We start from the raw sequence: 12,245 nt of genomic DNA, 5'->3' as shown, positions 1-12,245 counted from the left end.
TGGAACCTTCTGCTGCTTCCTCTTTCTGCTCCTTCTCCTCCTCCTCTTGTGTCTCTGCTCTTACTCACAATCCTCTTCCTCCTGCCATTCCTCCTTCGCCTGCACAATCCCACCCTCTCCTGCCACCTGCATCGTTTGACCATTCTGTTCCTCAAGCCTGCTTCTCCTTCCCTTCTCCTCCTGCCCCCAGGCCCAGCACCCACTGCCGGCTCCCTCTTCCCCCCAGCCCCACAGCATCCCAGCGCAGGGGCAGGGATGGAGCTGGGGCAGGTCGGGCTGGGGCAGCGCTGGGCTCTCGGCCGCTCCCGCCCGCACTCGGTCCCCACTGCAGCCGCTCCCGCCAGGACAGCGCGGGGGGGCCCGGCCTTGGCGCTGCCCCACTCCCACCTCCCCAAATTCCCCTCGCGGGGCCATGGGGCCGAGGGGGGGCGCAGGTGGGTCCAGGTGGGGAACGCGGGGAGCTGCGAGTCTGCCTGGCAACTGGTGAGTCATCAGCGCCGCGGGCTCTGATTGGCTGAGCTCGGCCCGAGCCCTGGGGCTGCAGCACAGAGGGGACACCCTGCTCCAGCGGGGATGTCCCACAAACGGGGGACCCCATGGAAGGAACCACAGAAAAGTGTCTTTACAAACAGATGCTGTGAATCTGCTCGGAGATAGGGCCAAATAACTTTTATGTTAGGAAGTGACAGGAGAAGACATCGGTTTCAGAAAATTTTACTAATTGATGACACAGACTGCTGCTCAGCCAAGGTTCTGCTCTATTCATGAACTTCCAGAAGAACAAGACTTAACAGAGCCATGAATATCGTTTGCTATATGAAAGCATGGAGTATATCAAGGTGGGTATGTAATAGGTGGATTGGGAAGTCTGTACCTCCCAAGTACTTCAGCCAATGGGGAAAGCAGAGGGAGATGTGGCCAGGAGAATTAGGATGAAAAGGAAGCTGTGTCCTCAAACAATTGGAGAGATCCCATGAGGACGGTCCCCTAGTCTTTCCCATTTTTAAGAAATAAATTATTTTACAAGATTCGTCTCTCTGCTCTGTGGACAGAATCCTCTGCTGATGTCAGTTTTTCCGCACACCCTGGGGGTCATCCCGAATTCCTTCCACCCTCCAGGGCAGTGGGCAGGGAGTGCAGCTGAAGGTGCCTCACCCACTTTGGGTGATCGGCTCCCTTGGCTGGCGGCGGCACCGGGGATTGATTGGGGACCCGGGAGTGACCAGGAGGCAGACGAGTGACACATCAGGGGGTCTGTGAAGAGTCAGCAGGGAGAGAGCACTGAAAATCTCATCAGTGAGTGCCCTGGGATCCTCGGGGAGTGAACATGGCAGGGCACCCATGGAGGGGAGAAAAGGGAAAGCCAGGGAGGGGTCCTGGCCAAAGGGATGATGATCCCAAAATGTCTCTGAAGGGTCCCTTGGGAGAATGCAGAGGAAGTGGAAAAGGGATTTGGACAACAGGGTATGGATGGTGTTGGTGTGCTGGGAAGGAATCAGGTGAAGGGGAGTGTGCAGCAATATGGTTCAGGCAAGAAGCAGCAGGAGGAATCTATGTGGTAAGAAAAAGGATGATGGCAAAGAGGAGGAAGAGAAAAATACTCTAGATTGGGATGTTTTTCCACAGAGTCTTAACTTCACAATTTACCAGCTATTATTTTGAATTCCCAGTTGCCCAGACAGGAAAAGCAGGAGGTCAGGATGCCAGGGGTTTCTCTGCGGTGGCAGCGGCAGCACCGGGCGCAGAGGTGCGGCACCGGGAGCACGGGCTGGGGCCTGTGGGGAGCTGCGGGGCCGGGCCAGGGCTGTGGGGCAGCCGGGGCTCAGCGCCGGGCGCTGCCTGACCCCACCAGCCCCGGGCAGGGCCGGCAGTGGCCCCCGGCCCCCAGGAGGCTGCGGGACGCCCCGGCCGCTGCCCGGCCCCGGGGAGCTGCCGGCCCTGCCCGCCGGGGGGGCCGCCTTTGGACACTGCGGCAGGACAGGCACCGGCTCTGCCACACGGGCTGGGCAGGGACCCTGAGCACAACGGGGAAAACAAAGGAACAGCTGGGAAATGCAGAGTGCACATGAAGGATCAGGATTTGCTGTTCAGGATTTGCTTTGGGTCCCTGCAGAAAGGAAAGGTTTTGCAGAAAGCTCAGCAGCTCTCAGAGGATGAGCACCCACGGGCAGTGACCGGGGCTGCAGGAGTGGCAGAAGAAGCCCTGCAGCACTTGGCACAAAGGCACAGCAGCTGAAGGCAAGAAGGGATGAGCAAAAGGCCAAGCTGAAGGCAAAGGCCACGGCAGAGTTCCCTCAGCCCCTGAGGGATCAACCCCAGGGCCCAAGGGGGCCCCAGCACCCAGGGGATGATGGGGTCGGCCACAAGCACCTGGCAGAGGCATTGCCCTCCTGGCCAGGGCAGAGCCCACCCAAACAGCCCCTGGGAAGGAGTCAGGGCTCCAGCTGCAGCCCACAAGGACACTGCAAGCACAGACAGCAGCACCCTTAGCAGGAGCAAGTCCACCCCTGCATGGACATGGATTGTCAGGGCTCTCTGAGCTCCCATCCCACCGGGGTCCCACCACACTGGAGCCCTGGAGAACATTCAGGCTGCGTCTGCATCCAGAGGAGGCCTCTCCTGATGGACACAGGGGCCTCTCCATCCACTTGGAATCTTACACCTAAGCGGGGAAAATTGTAAAGGAATGTTTTCATTATTAAGGGAATAAACGGGAAAGCTGAGATGGTATCATTTGTTCAATCACTGTTAGGAGCTGTGGGGGATAGGTTTGAAATAAACTAAATTCTTTTTCTTCCTACTCTGATTGTAATTGACTAGGAAGGAATTTGATGGTGGCATTGTAGTATTGTAAAAGGTGATACACAGGCTATTGCTGCTGTACCTTTGTGTCAAATGTCTGGCAAGGCCTATGCTGAAGTTGAAATGTAAACTTTAAGGAATTTAGAGATTTTAGAGGAGCTAAGGTTTTAGTTAGAAATAATCTTTACTAGCATTAATTAAAATAATAATAATAAATGAGTAGACTTGATGAAGTTAGGAGTTAGTAGTTAACTAATAATTGATTGCTTGTCAGCACAATGTTTAGCTAGCTGGTTTTAATAATGAAGAATATAGAAACCGACAAATAGCTTTTAGGAACATAAGACAATTGTGGGCCTCCTCTATTCTGAAACCAATTGAAGACAAGGAATGGGAGTTCTACCAAGAGTTCATTTGTCATATTTGCATTGAAAAGGTAGAAAGGTCAGAAGGAGGAAGACTTCATTTACTTCCTCATTTTGGGACCCCGACCCATGAAAGGGACCACCGACCCATTTCAAGGGACAAACTACGCATGCTTAATAGCTTTTGGAGTGATTAGCATACAAAGCAGGGAATGGGATGTACCAAAAATATGAATATGTATTTGTATTTTGTGTATTCAGTACTTGTATGGATAAAAAGACGCTGTAATCACCTGCAAGGTGCGGTGTGTATTTGGGAGCGATCCTGCACGATGCCCGGCATTGAATAAACACACACTTTCTAACTTTAAACTGTTAGAGAGTTTTTGCCCGTCACAGTTGGATATCGGTACTAGATCAATATCCATAATTTTTCAATAAATCAAAGTGAACCCAGAGGTGTGGGCAGACCCAAAGGGAAAATTTGATATGAAGCCTGTCCAAATTACTTGGAAGCAACCAGGACAAGTGGTGTCTAAAAGCAACACCCTGTTCCAGGGGAGGGAAGGAAGGGCTCACAGCCTAGTATGGAGTCCCTGCTAAAGGCAGTGATTTGAGAGCCAGGGATGTCTCCCTACAGCACTCCTATCCTGCACTCAAGGAATCAGATGGCTCCAATGAGGAGGACAAGAACAAGTGGTAGACAAAGCCCCTCTGAAATGGCTGAATTTTCTGGCTAAAAGTCATATCTTGAGTATTTGAAAAAAAATTGCAAATGGTGGAGAAAAAGGTTAAATATATGGGACATAATTTGACTGAAGGATTGACCCAGAGAGAGTCTAGGCAATTTCAGATGTAAAGAAGTAAACTAAAATAAGGAAAAGACCAAAACGAGCTGCAACAATTCTGAGAATTAAAACACAAATACACAACGTGGATTGAGGATTCTATGTTCCAGCCAGAACATTGTAGGACTTTTTAACCCCAGACAGCCTCCATGCTGTGGTATGGACAGGAGAAAGAGAGCAAAACTTGAGAAAATGAACAACCAAAACTATTGATGCCTCAGCTCTGGCTCTTCCAGACTCAGAAAAGAAATTGGAATTCTAGGTGAATGTTAAACAGGGCCATGCCAAAGGAATCCCTGGGCCAAAATGTTTCACCCAGTGGCCACAGTGGCCTCATTGGCTGCAGAATTGTGCAGCCACAGCTTCAGCGGGAACCAAGGCCCAAAACCTGATGACAACAGGATCTCCAACTGTTCCAGTCTGCCATCAAGTTCAAGCTTTGATAAGCAAAAGAGCCTCGCAATGGATGAGCAGTGCTCGGTTATTACAGTGTGAAACTTGTTCAGTGGCACAGGAGGATTCAGAACTGAGCACAGGGGAAGGGTTTAACCCAGCCTCCTGTTTGAACAGCCCACAGAGGGGCTGGGAAGAAACCCAGCACTGCATTCAAGTGACACAGCTCCAGACACAGCCTGGGGGAGATTCAGGAGACATTGCCTGGCCTGAGGCAGAAAATGTCTTGGTGGATGGCTCTTCAAGGGCAGAAGAATGGAAAAGAGTTCCACGACACGCTGTTATTGAGGAAAGGGAATCAGACAAAGTGCAGGTTACCCCCATGGTCAGCTCAACCGGCACAGCTGTGTGTGCTTGTAAGAGCCTGGCACTGAAATGCCCTGAGCAGGAAGGCTTCAATATCTTCTGGTGACACCATCTCACCTAACAGGGGGGGAAAAGCAATTCTGACTGCTCAGCAACCACTGGATCACTTATTAAGGTATTTCTAAAAGACATAATTCCAACAAAAGGGATTGTGGAAGCAACAGACTCAGACAGCAGAACTCATTTCAAAGGAAAGATCCTCCAGGGAGTTATGGCAGCTTTAGGAATACAATGGGACCTCCATAATCCCTGGTACCCCCAGAGCTCAGGCTGAGTACAAAGAATGAATGGGGAAAGAAAGAAACACCTCTGGAAGCTGGGGATAGAAACCAAGATGCCATGGGTACAGCTTTTGCCATTGGATTGGGCAAGAAGAAGAGCCAGAGCCAGGGCAGATATTCAATTATTTCCCCTTGCAATTGATCTCGGGAATTCCTAACCCTGGGAATTCTCCACCCAGTGCAGGGTGCAGATAAGGGATGCACATTTAAAGCAGTCTGTGGCCAGAATCCTGTCTCTGGTGCAATCTCTCCCAGGAAGCTGGGCTGGCACAGAGCCTGACCTGGCACTTTGCTGCTGCCAACATCCAAGCAGGACATGGGCTCTGCCTAAGGAGTGCAAAGCAGCACCACTGGTGGCCAAGTGGCGTGGCCCATGCCAAGGGGCCCCGAGGCCAGAAACAGCCGCCAGCACAGCTGAACACGGGGGGACCCCTCAGCCTGGGCTCCAGGTCTCTGCAGCCCCGGAGATTTGCACTTCCCGCCTGCAGCAGGAGGATGGGAGGCCCCCCTGAGCCTGCACTGAAGGCAGCGCAGCAGCAGCCAGGGCTCCACAGCAGGGCAAGGCCCTGGGCCTGCCCACACCTCCTCTGCTGAAATCCTCGGCCTGGCCACCCTCCCTGGGCAGCTCCAGCCACTGGGGCCAGCCTTTGCTGCCACTGCTGCAGCTTCAGTGCTCGCTGGGCCTGCACTGCCACAGCTGCTGGGGAGACACCAGGACAATTCCACTCTGGCTCTCACTCACACTCACACACTGCTCTGCCTGCCAGTGCATCCATGGAAAATAGACCAGCTCACAGACTTGAACATTGTTAACCTTTGATTTCTCTACTCAGGCTTGCTTTGCCTTGGCCTTGGGGAAAGAAATGTTAAAGGTTTTGTTAAGGGATGTTACACCACTCAGTGGAGATGAGTTTCACATCTCAACACACTGGGAATGGCCCAAAAGAGACCCACAAAGATAACGACCAGCAGCAAAACATCAACCCCAGCAGCAAACAGCAACCAACACCTACCCCAGACACTGCCCCCGGCAGGGCTGCAGACACCTGGTCTGCAAAAGGCTGAGAAGGAAATCCAGCACTTCCCACCTCATTAACAGCACAAGCAAAGAAATCCGGGTCCAATAGGAAACCAAATAGTAAAAACTGCACAACTTGAAACTACAGAACATTAAACCAGTGGATTTAGATTGCTTCAGACTGCACAAATTTGGGGAAAATCGAGTAAAACCCACATGTAATGGAACTATTTTCTTGGCACACCCGGGCTATGTGGGAATGGAATGATTTTTGTTGCTCATCCTGGCCAGAATCAAGGAATGCCTTGACTTTAACACTAAAAAGATTAGTGAAGTTTTTCTTTTTCCTGAAGTTTCAGTGCAAAGTTTAGAGCATTAGAGTATTTTTTTATTACTCATACTTCTATATAGCTGCTTAGGTTTCGGTAAAGGATGTGAGAATGAGTTTTTCTTCTGAGGGGAAGTAGAATAAACTGAATTACCTTGGGATTTTTTGTCTATGTTTTTGTGTAGCTGTAAAATATACAAAAATTTTGATCTGGGTTTTTCGAAGTTCACCTTTAGGCTGCATCACTAGAAAAGATTTAAAGTGAGCCCTTAATGTTTAAACAGGTAGCCTGGACAGGAGCTTTAGAAATGCAAATTAACACTGCTGGGGCAAACTGGGGACAATGTACCTGGCTCTTCTTGCCTGGGGCAGGAATTGGCTGATTCCCTCTGCCCCTCACCCCAAGCTCTGCCTGCTTGCACAGATGGAATCTGCACAGCTGAAGGCAGAGCCCATGCTGAGGATCTCCGACTCTGCAACAGAAATGGCTGAAGCTGCAAAGGGAAACAGCAAATTGAGAATGTTGGGAAAACTTCACTAAAATAAGGGGGGGATCATCCCTCTGCCCACTCCAACATCTGCTGTCACTGTCTGTGCTGTACAGGGTGTATCACAGCACTGGGGTTTCTGCTAGAACAAGTTCAGGGAAATCAGTTGGAATTCAAGTATTTGATGATGTAAATAGAAAAAAGCGGTCAATTGATGGAGTCCCAGCCGAAGGGAGCACCCAAAAATGGGGAAAGGATTAATGGCCACCAGAACAAATCCTACAACACCATGGACCATCCCCTGAGAACCCGAACCAATTCATATCAGGAGACAGAGAACCCATTTATCATTTCAATGGCATCATTAGATTACAAGCTGTCCTCAGAATAAGAACCAACCAGACAGCTCCAGCTCCTGACCTTCCTGCCAACCAATCCACTGAAATGAGGAACAAAACATTTCACCAGGGAATGGGATCGGATGATCTGTTAGCAAAAAAACAGGAGATTGTGGAAAACTAAATTACTCAAACTGCTGCTGGTAAAGAGATGACAAGGGAAAAGTGGTGAAAAGGATAACAAAGGAAATAGGAGAGCAGTTTATGTATTGGTCAAACACGGAAAGGATGGGAATGGGACAGGCTTTCCTGGCTCCCCAGCACACCAGGGGATAAAGGAATGCTGCTTCTCCTCTTCTGTGCTGCAGCAACTCTCATCTTTTTACCATGCTCCACACCTTGGCAGTGCAGCTCATCCAGCAGCTGAGCCAGGGCATGCAGGTGGCAGCCAGGCCTCCTGATCCACAAACGGCTACAAAAGGACAGGGAATGAGGGCACCGAGAATAATCCCAAAACCAAAGAGGACCCGGGAAGGACAAAACAGAGTCAAGGAGTGAATCTGCCTGGAGATAGGGCCAGGCACTTCTAGATAAGGGGAGAAACCATCAGTTCCAATAAATGTTCCAAATTGACCCAGACAGCTGCTCAAAGTCCCGCTACATTCCTGAACTTCGAGGAGAAGAACAAAGACTTAACAGAGCCATGAATATCGGCTGTTATACAAAAGGAGGGTGCACATTAACGAGGACAGGCAGCAGGCGCATCGGGAAGTCGGAACCTTCCAAGGAACTCAGCCGGTGGGCAAAGGCAGAGGGAGATGCGGCCGGGAAAATGAGGATAAAAAGGAGGCTGCGGACTAGAGCCACGGCAGAGAGCGCACGGCAAATGCCCCACGGCCTCTGCCCCTGCTCGGCAATAAAGTCACTTTGACAGGACTCCTCGCTCTCCCCCGGGCACACGAACCTCCGGCGACGGGAATTTCCCCGCCCGCTCCCGGCCGCGGGGCAGCCCCTCTGTCCTACCCACAGCAGCCGGGCCGAGCCAGCGCTGCTCCGGCAGCGGCTCCTGCCCGGCCCCGGCGGGAAGGAGACCGCGGGCAGCCGCTCCCGCAGCGCCCTCGGCCCGGGGCCGGCACGGGCCGGACACGGCACCGGCGAGCCGCCGGAGCCCCCTGCCGCCCCCTCCGCCCGCAGCCGGCCCCGAGCCCCCGCAGAGCCCGGCGCGGCTCCCACCTGCGCCGGGGCCGCCTCCGAGCTCCGCCGCCGCCGCCTCACCGCGCTCCGGCCGCTGCCGCCGCTGCCGGGCCCGCGCAGCCGCTCGGCCAATGGCGCCGCCGGGCGGCCACGGCCGCCCTCAGCCCGCCGCCGGGGCCGCGCCGCGCCCCGCTCCCACCAATCAGCGCGCCGCAACCGCGACTGACGGCACCGGCGGCCAATGGCAGCGAGCTCGGGGCGGGCTCTGCGCACGGCCCCGCCTCGCCCCGCGCTCTCGGCGCCCCCGGGCTGCGTGAGGGGAAAGCCGGAGATGAGGAACAGCCCCGGCACGGGCCCGGGCCGAGCCGGGATTGAGCTGCCCACACAAACAAACTTCTCCGCGCCTCCCGCCACGGCTTTCCCGGCCCTGCGCCTCCCGTGCCTCCGCCTCTGCGGGAAGCCCAGGAGCCTCACTTCTCCTGCCCCTCGTTAGCGCATCAGTGCTTCGCTTTGATTTCCCCCGTAAAGGGAAACCTGCCCGAAGCCCCGTGGGTGGGTGGGGGAAGGGAGAGGTTTCTGGCAGAAAACTCCAAAGACTCGGAGCAGGAGAAGGAGAAGTCAGTGCAGAGCCTTAAATGCAGCTTTCCCCACGCCTCCCTGCTCCCAGCTGCACCTCCTCCCCCGGCAGGGCAGGAGACAGGGAATGGGGCCATGCTCAGCTCATCCCCCGGGGCTTCTCCCTCTGCTCAGGGACAGGAGTCGTTCCCTGCTGCACCCTGCGCTCTCTCCCGGCCGAGACTTCTCCAGGAACTTCTCGGAGCGGAGTCCATCCCCTGGGCACAGCCCCCTCCGAGTGCTGCAGCGTGGGTCACTGTGCCACGGGCTCAGTCCTGCCAGGACAGGCTGCTCCAGCGGGGCCCCTCTGCCCGCGGGCTCACAGGCTCCTCTCAGGCATCGCTGAGCTCCAGCCCGGCTCCTCCAGGGGCTGCAGGGGATCTCCGCATCCCCATGGACCTGCAGGGGGATCTCTGCATCCCCATGGACCTGCAGGGGATCTCTGCATCCCCATGGACCTGCAGGGGGATCTCTGCATCCCCATGGACCTGCAGGGGATCCCTGCATCCCCATGGACCTGCAGGGGGATCTCTGCATCCCCATGGATGTGCAGGGGGATCTCCGCAGCCCCATTGTAATATACGTTATGGAACAATTTGTACTTATGAAAAATATACATCAAGTCAGTTGTGCTTGTAGAAAAAGATTCTTAAAGTTTTATATGACCAGTGGCTGCAGCCGGGGCTGGAGAAACCACAGATGGCAGAGAAAGAAAGACCTAATTTAGAAATGAAAAAAGGTAGCTCGGTGCAGAGATGGGCTCTTTCCGGGGACAATCCAGGAGACACCCAACGTTTAACCCCTGGTCTGCCGGGGAGCCAGGAAACCGAGCACACGGGCATCCCGCCCTTGCAGCTGCTGAGGAGGCTGCTGGGCTGTGCTTCAGCAGAGGAGATGGAATGTGGCTTACCACTCTGCCCTTCTCTAAAAACGGAGAATGGGTCAGGAGGTTTGGGCTCTGAGCACACAGCAGCCTGGCCCAGGCACAGGCCGTGGTGGGACAGGGGCATAGGAGCCTTCTGTGACTGACCGTGGCTCTCTGGTTTCTCTCTGCAGACTGCCAGCTCCTCATGCCATGGAAACGGCCCCACTCGGCTGCCAGTCTGGGAGGGCTGGAGGGCTGGGGGTACTCATTTGCTGTCAAAAATAAATTGTGTTTTTTTGTCATTGTCATTGTCATTGTCATTGTCATTGTCATTGTCATTGTCATTGTCATCATCAGAACATTTCTTTCATCCTTTTCCAAGTTTTTGGCCCCTCCAGGGTAATATTTTTGTGTCCTTCCTCAGACAGTTGATGGCATTTGGCAGGGGGGGGTAAGCAATGTGAAAAGTTCAACAACAGCTCCAGTTGCCAACTGCAGCAGCCCCTTCAGGAGCCCTGAGCTACCAGCGAGGTCCACGTGTGCCTTGCAAAAGGGAGTGGTTTGCAGCGATGGGGTTGGTGCCCTGCTGCAAAAGCTGGGAGTAGATCAGAAGTGGCAAAATGCCATTTTGGCTCAACCCCCACCCAGGTTCTTTATCTTTTCCCTCTGCTCGGTGATAGGCAGACAGGGCTGGATCCAGCGAGGTTCAAGTTCTGGGTTCTCCCTGGCATCAAAGGGATCAACTAAACTCTTGTATGCAGTGACTGCAATAGGGCTACTGAAGGAAAAAAGGGAATGTCATGAGATGGGGAATCCTTCTTGTCTCCTTTGTCTCCCCAGGAGCCCCTTGGAAAGGGAAATACCCACTGGGTTTATCTGACTCCTTCCCAGCCAGCCCTTCCCTCGCTCCCGGGTCTCATTTGCTCCGCAGGATTCACCAGCTCGCTCAGCTCAGAGGAGCTCTCAGAGGAGAAAACTCTGCCTGGCGTGGGGCTGCCCGATCCCTGTCTCACCTTGATTCCATTTGCCCCCTCCCTGCCCCATCCAAGAGACCGAAGGATCCCCCACAGCCCCACGGTCCTGCAGCAGATCCCGGCACGTTCCCTGCTCCGCTCCTTGGTGCCCTGGGAGGCTCCAGAGCCCTCCCTGTGTGCGGGACAGCGGCTGCAGCACCGCTGCGCCCGCGGGCGAGCAGCGCCCAGGAGCAGCTGCGCCAGCTCCGAGCCTGAAGCGGAATCCTCAGCGCACACAAATGACAGCTGGCACTTCAGGGGCTGGCAGGAGAAGCTCAACCCATCTGCTCGCTGCCCTTCCCAGCCATGGCCACGCTGGTGCAATTGGAAGAGTCGCCCCTGCCCAGGAAGCTCTCAGGTCAAAGAGAGGAGCAAAAGCCACGGGTTTCAGAGGTGTTAGCTGCCACTGCCTCTGGTTTTCCTTCCAATTCCTAAGGGGTTTTGACTGGTTTTACCATTTCAACACTTTCTGTGTAGAATGCTTATTTTATGATTGGCTTTTCACAAATGTTACCATGAATATTATATGTGTAATGTTAGAAAGTTATGCTGTATTCATTCTCTTAAGTAGTGTGTTAAATAGAGTTTTAGGTAACAACATAATATTAAAATAGAAACTCTGCGATGTAGGATTTTTTTACTTGCCCAAGCAAGAGATGAGATAATCAATAAACTCTTCACACAGGGATGGCGGTGACTTGGGGCACATAAAGAGTTACAACCTCCTTATCAGAAAAGACAAACATTCTTCCATCTTGTCTCCATCTTTATGGAAGCACCAGGATTAAGGGAAAGAAGTTGACAAAATCCAGAAAAGTTCCTAATTTGCAAGTAATTTATGCATCATGTATGAGATACATGAATATGCAATAGGCTATTGCTTTTAAGGTTATTCCTTTGTTCACAAGGCATGCTTGTCCTGGCTTAAGTGTCTGAGAGCATCTGGACATCTATAATTTTTTGCTTTTTATTGTCTTGTAATTGTCCTAACTCTAAATTTGATTACTCTAATTGTGTTACTATTTTTATAACCATTTTATTATTATTAAACATTTAAAATTTTAAAAACCAAGTGATTAGCGTTTTTCACAACGTTCCAGGCTCCCGGGGACCCCCTTATCGGTATGTCCGACCCCGCAGGCTGCAGAGGTCCCCCAGCTCCGGTGCCGCCCTTCTCCGCTCCCCAGCCCCGCCCCGCCGGTACCGGGCGATCCCCGGTGGCTCCGGGCTGACGATGCAGCGCCTGCCCCGGGCAGCCCAACCCCACCGCG

The sequence above is a fragment of the Lonchura striata genome, chromosome 31 (assembly GCF_050655825.1).
Source record: "Lonchura striata isolate lonStrDom1 chromosome 31, ASM5065582v1, whole genome shotgun sequence".
NCBI classification, from domain to species: Eukaryota; Metazoa; Chordata; class Aves; order Passeriformes; family Estrildidae; genus Lonchura; species Lonchura striata.
Note: the sequence above shows the minus strand (reverse complement) of the source record.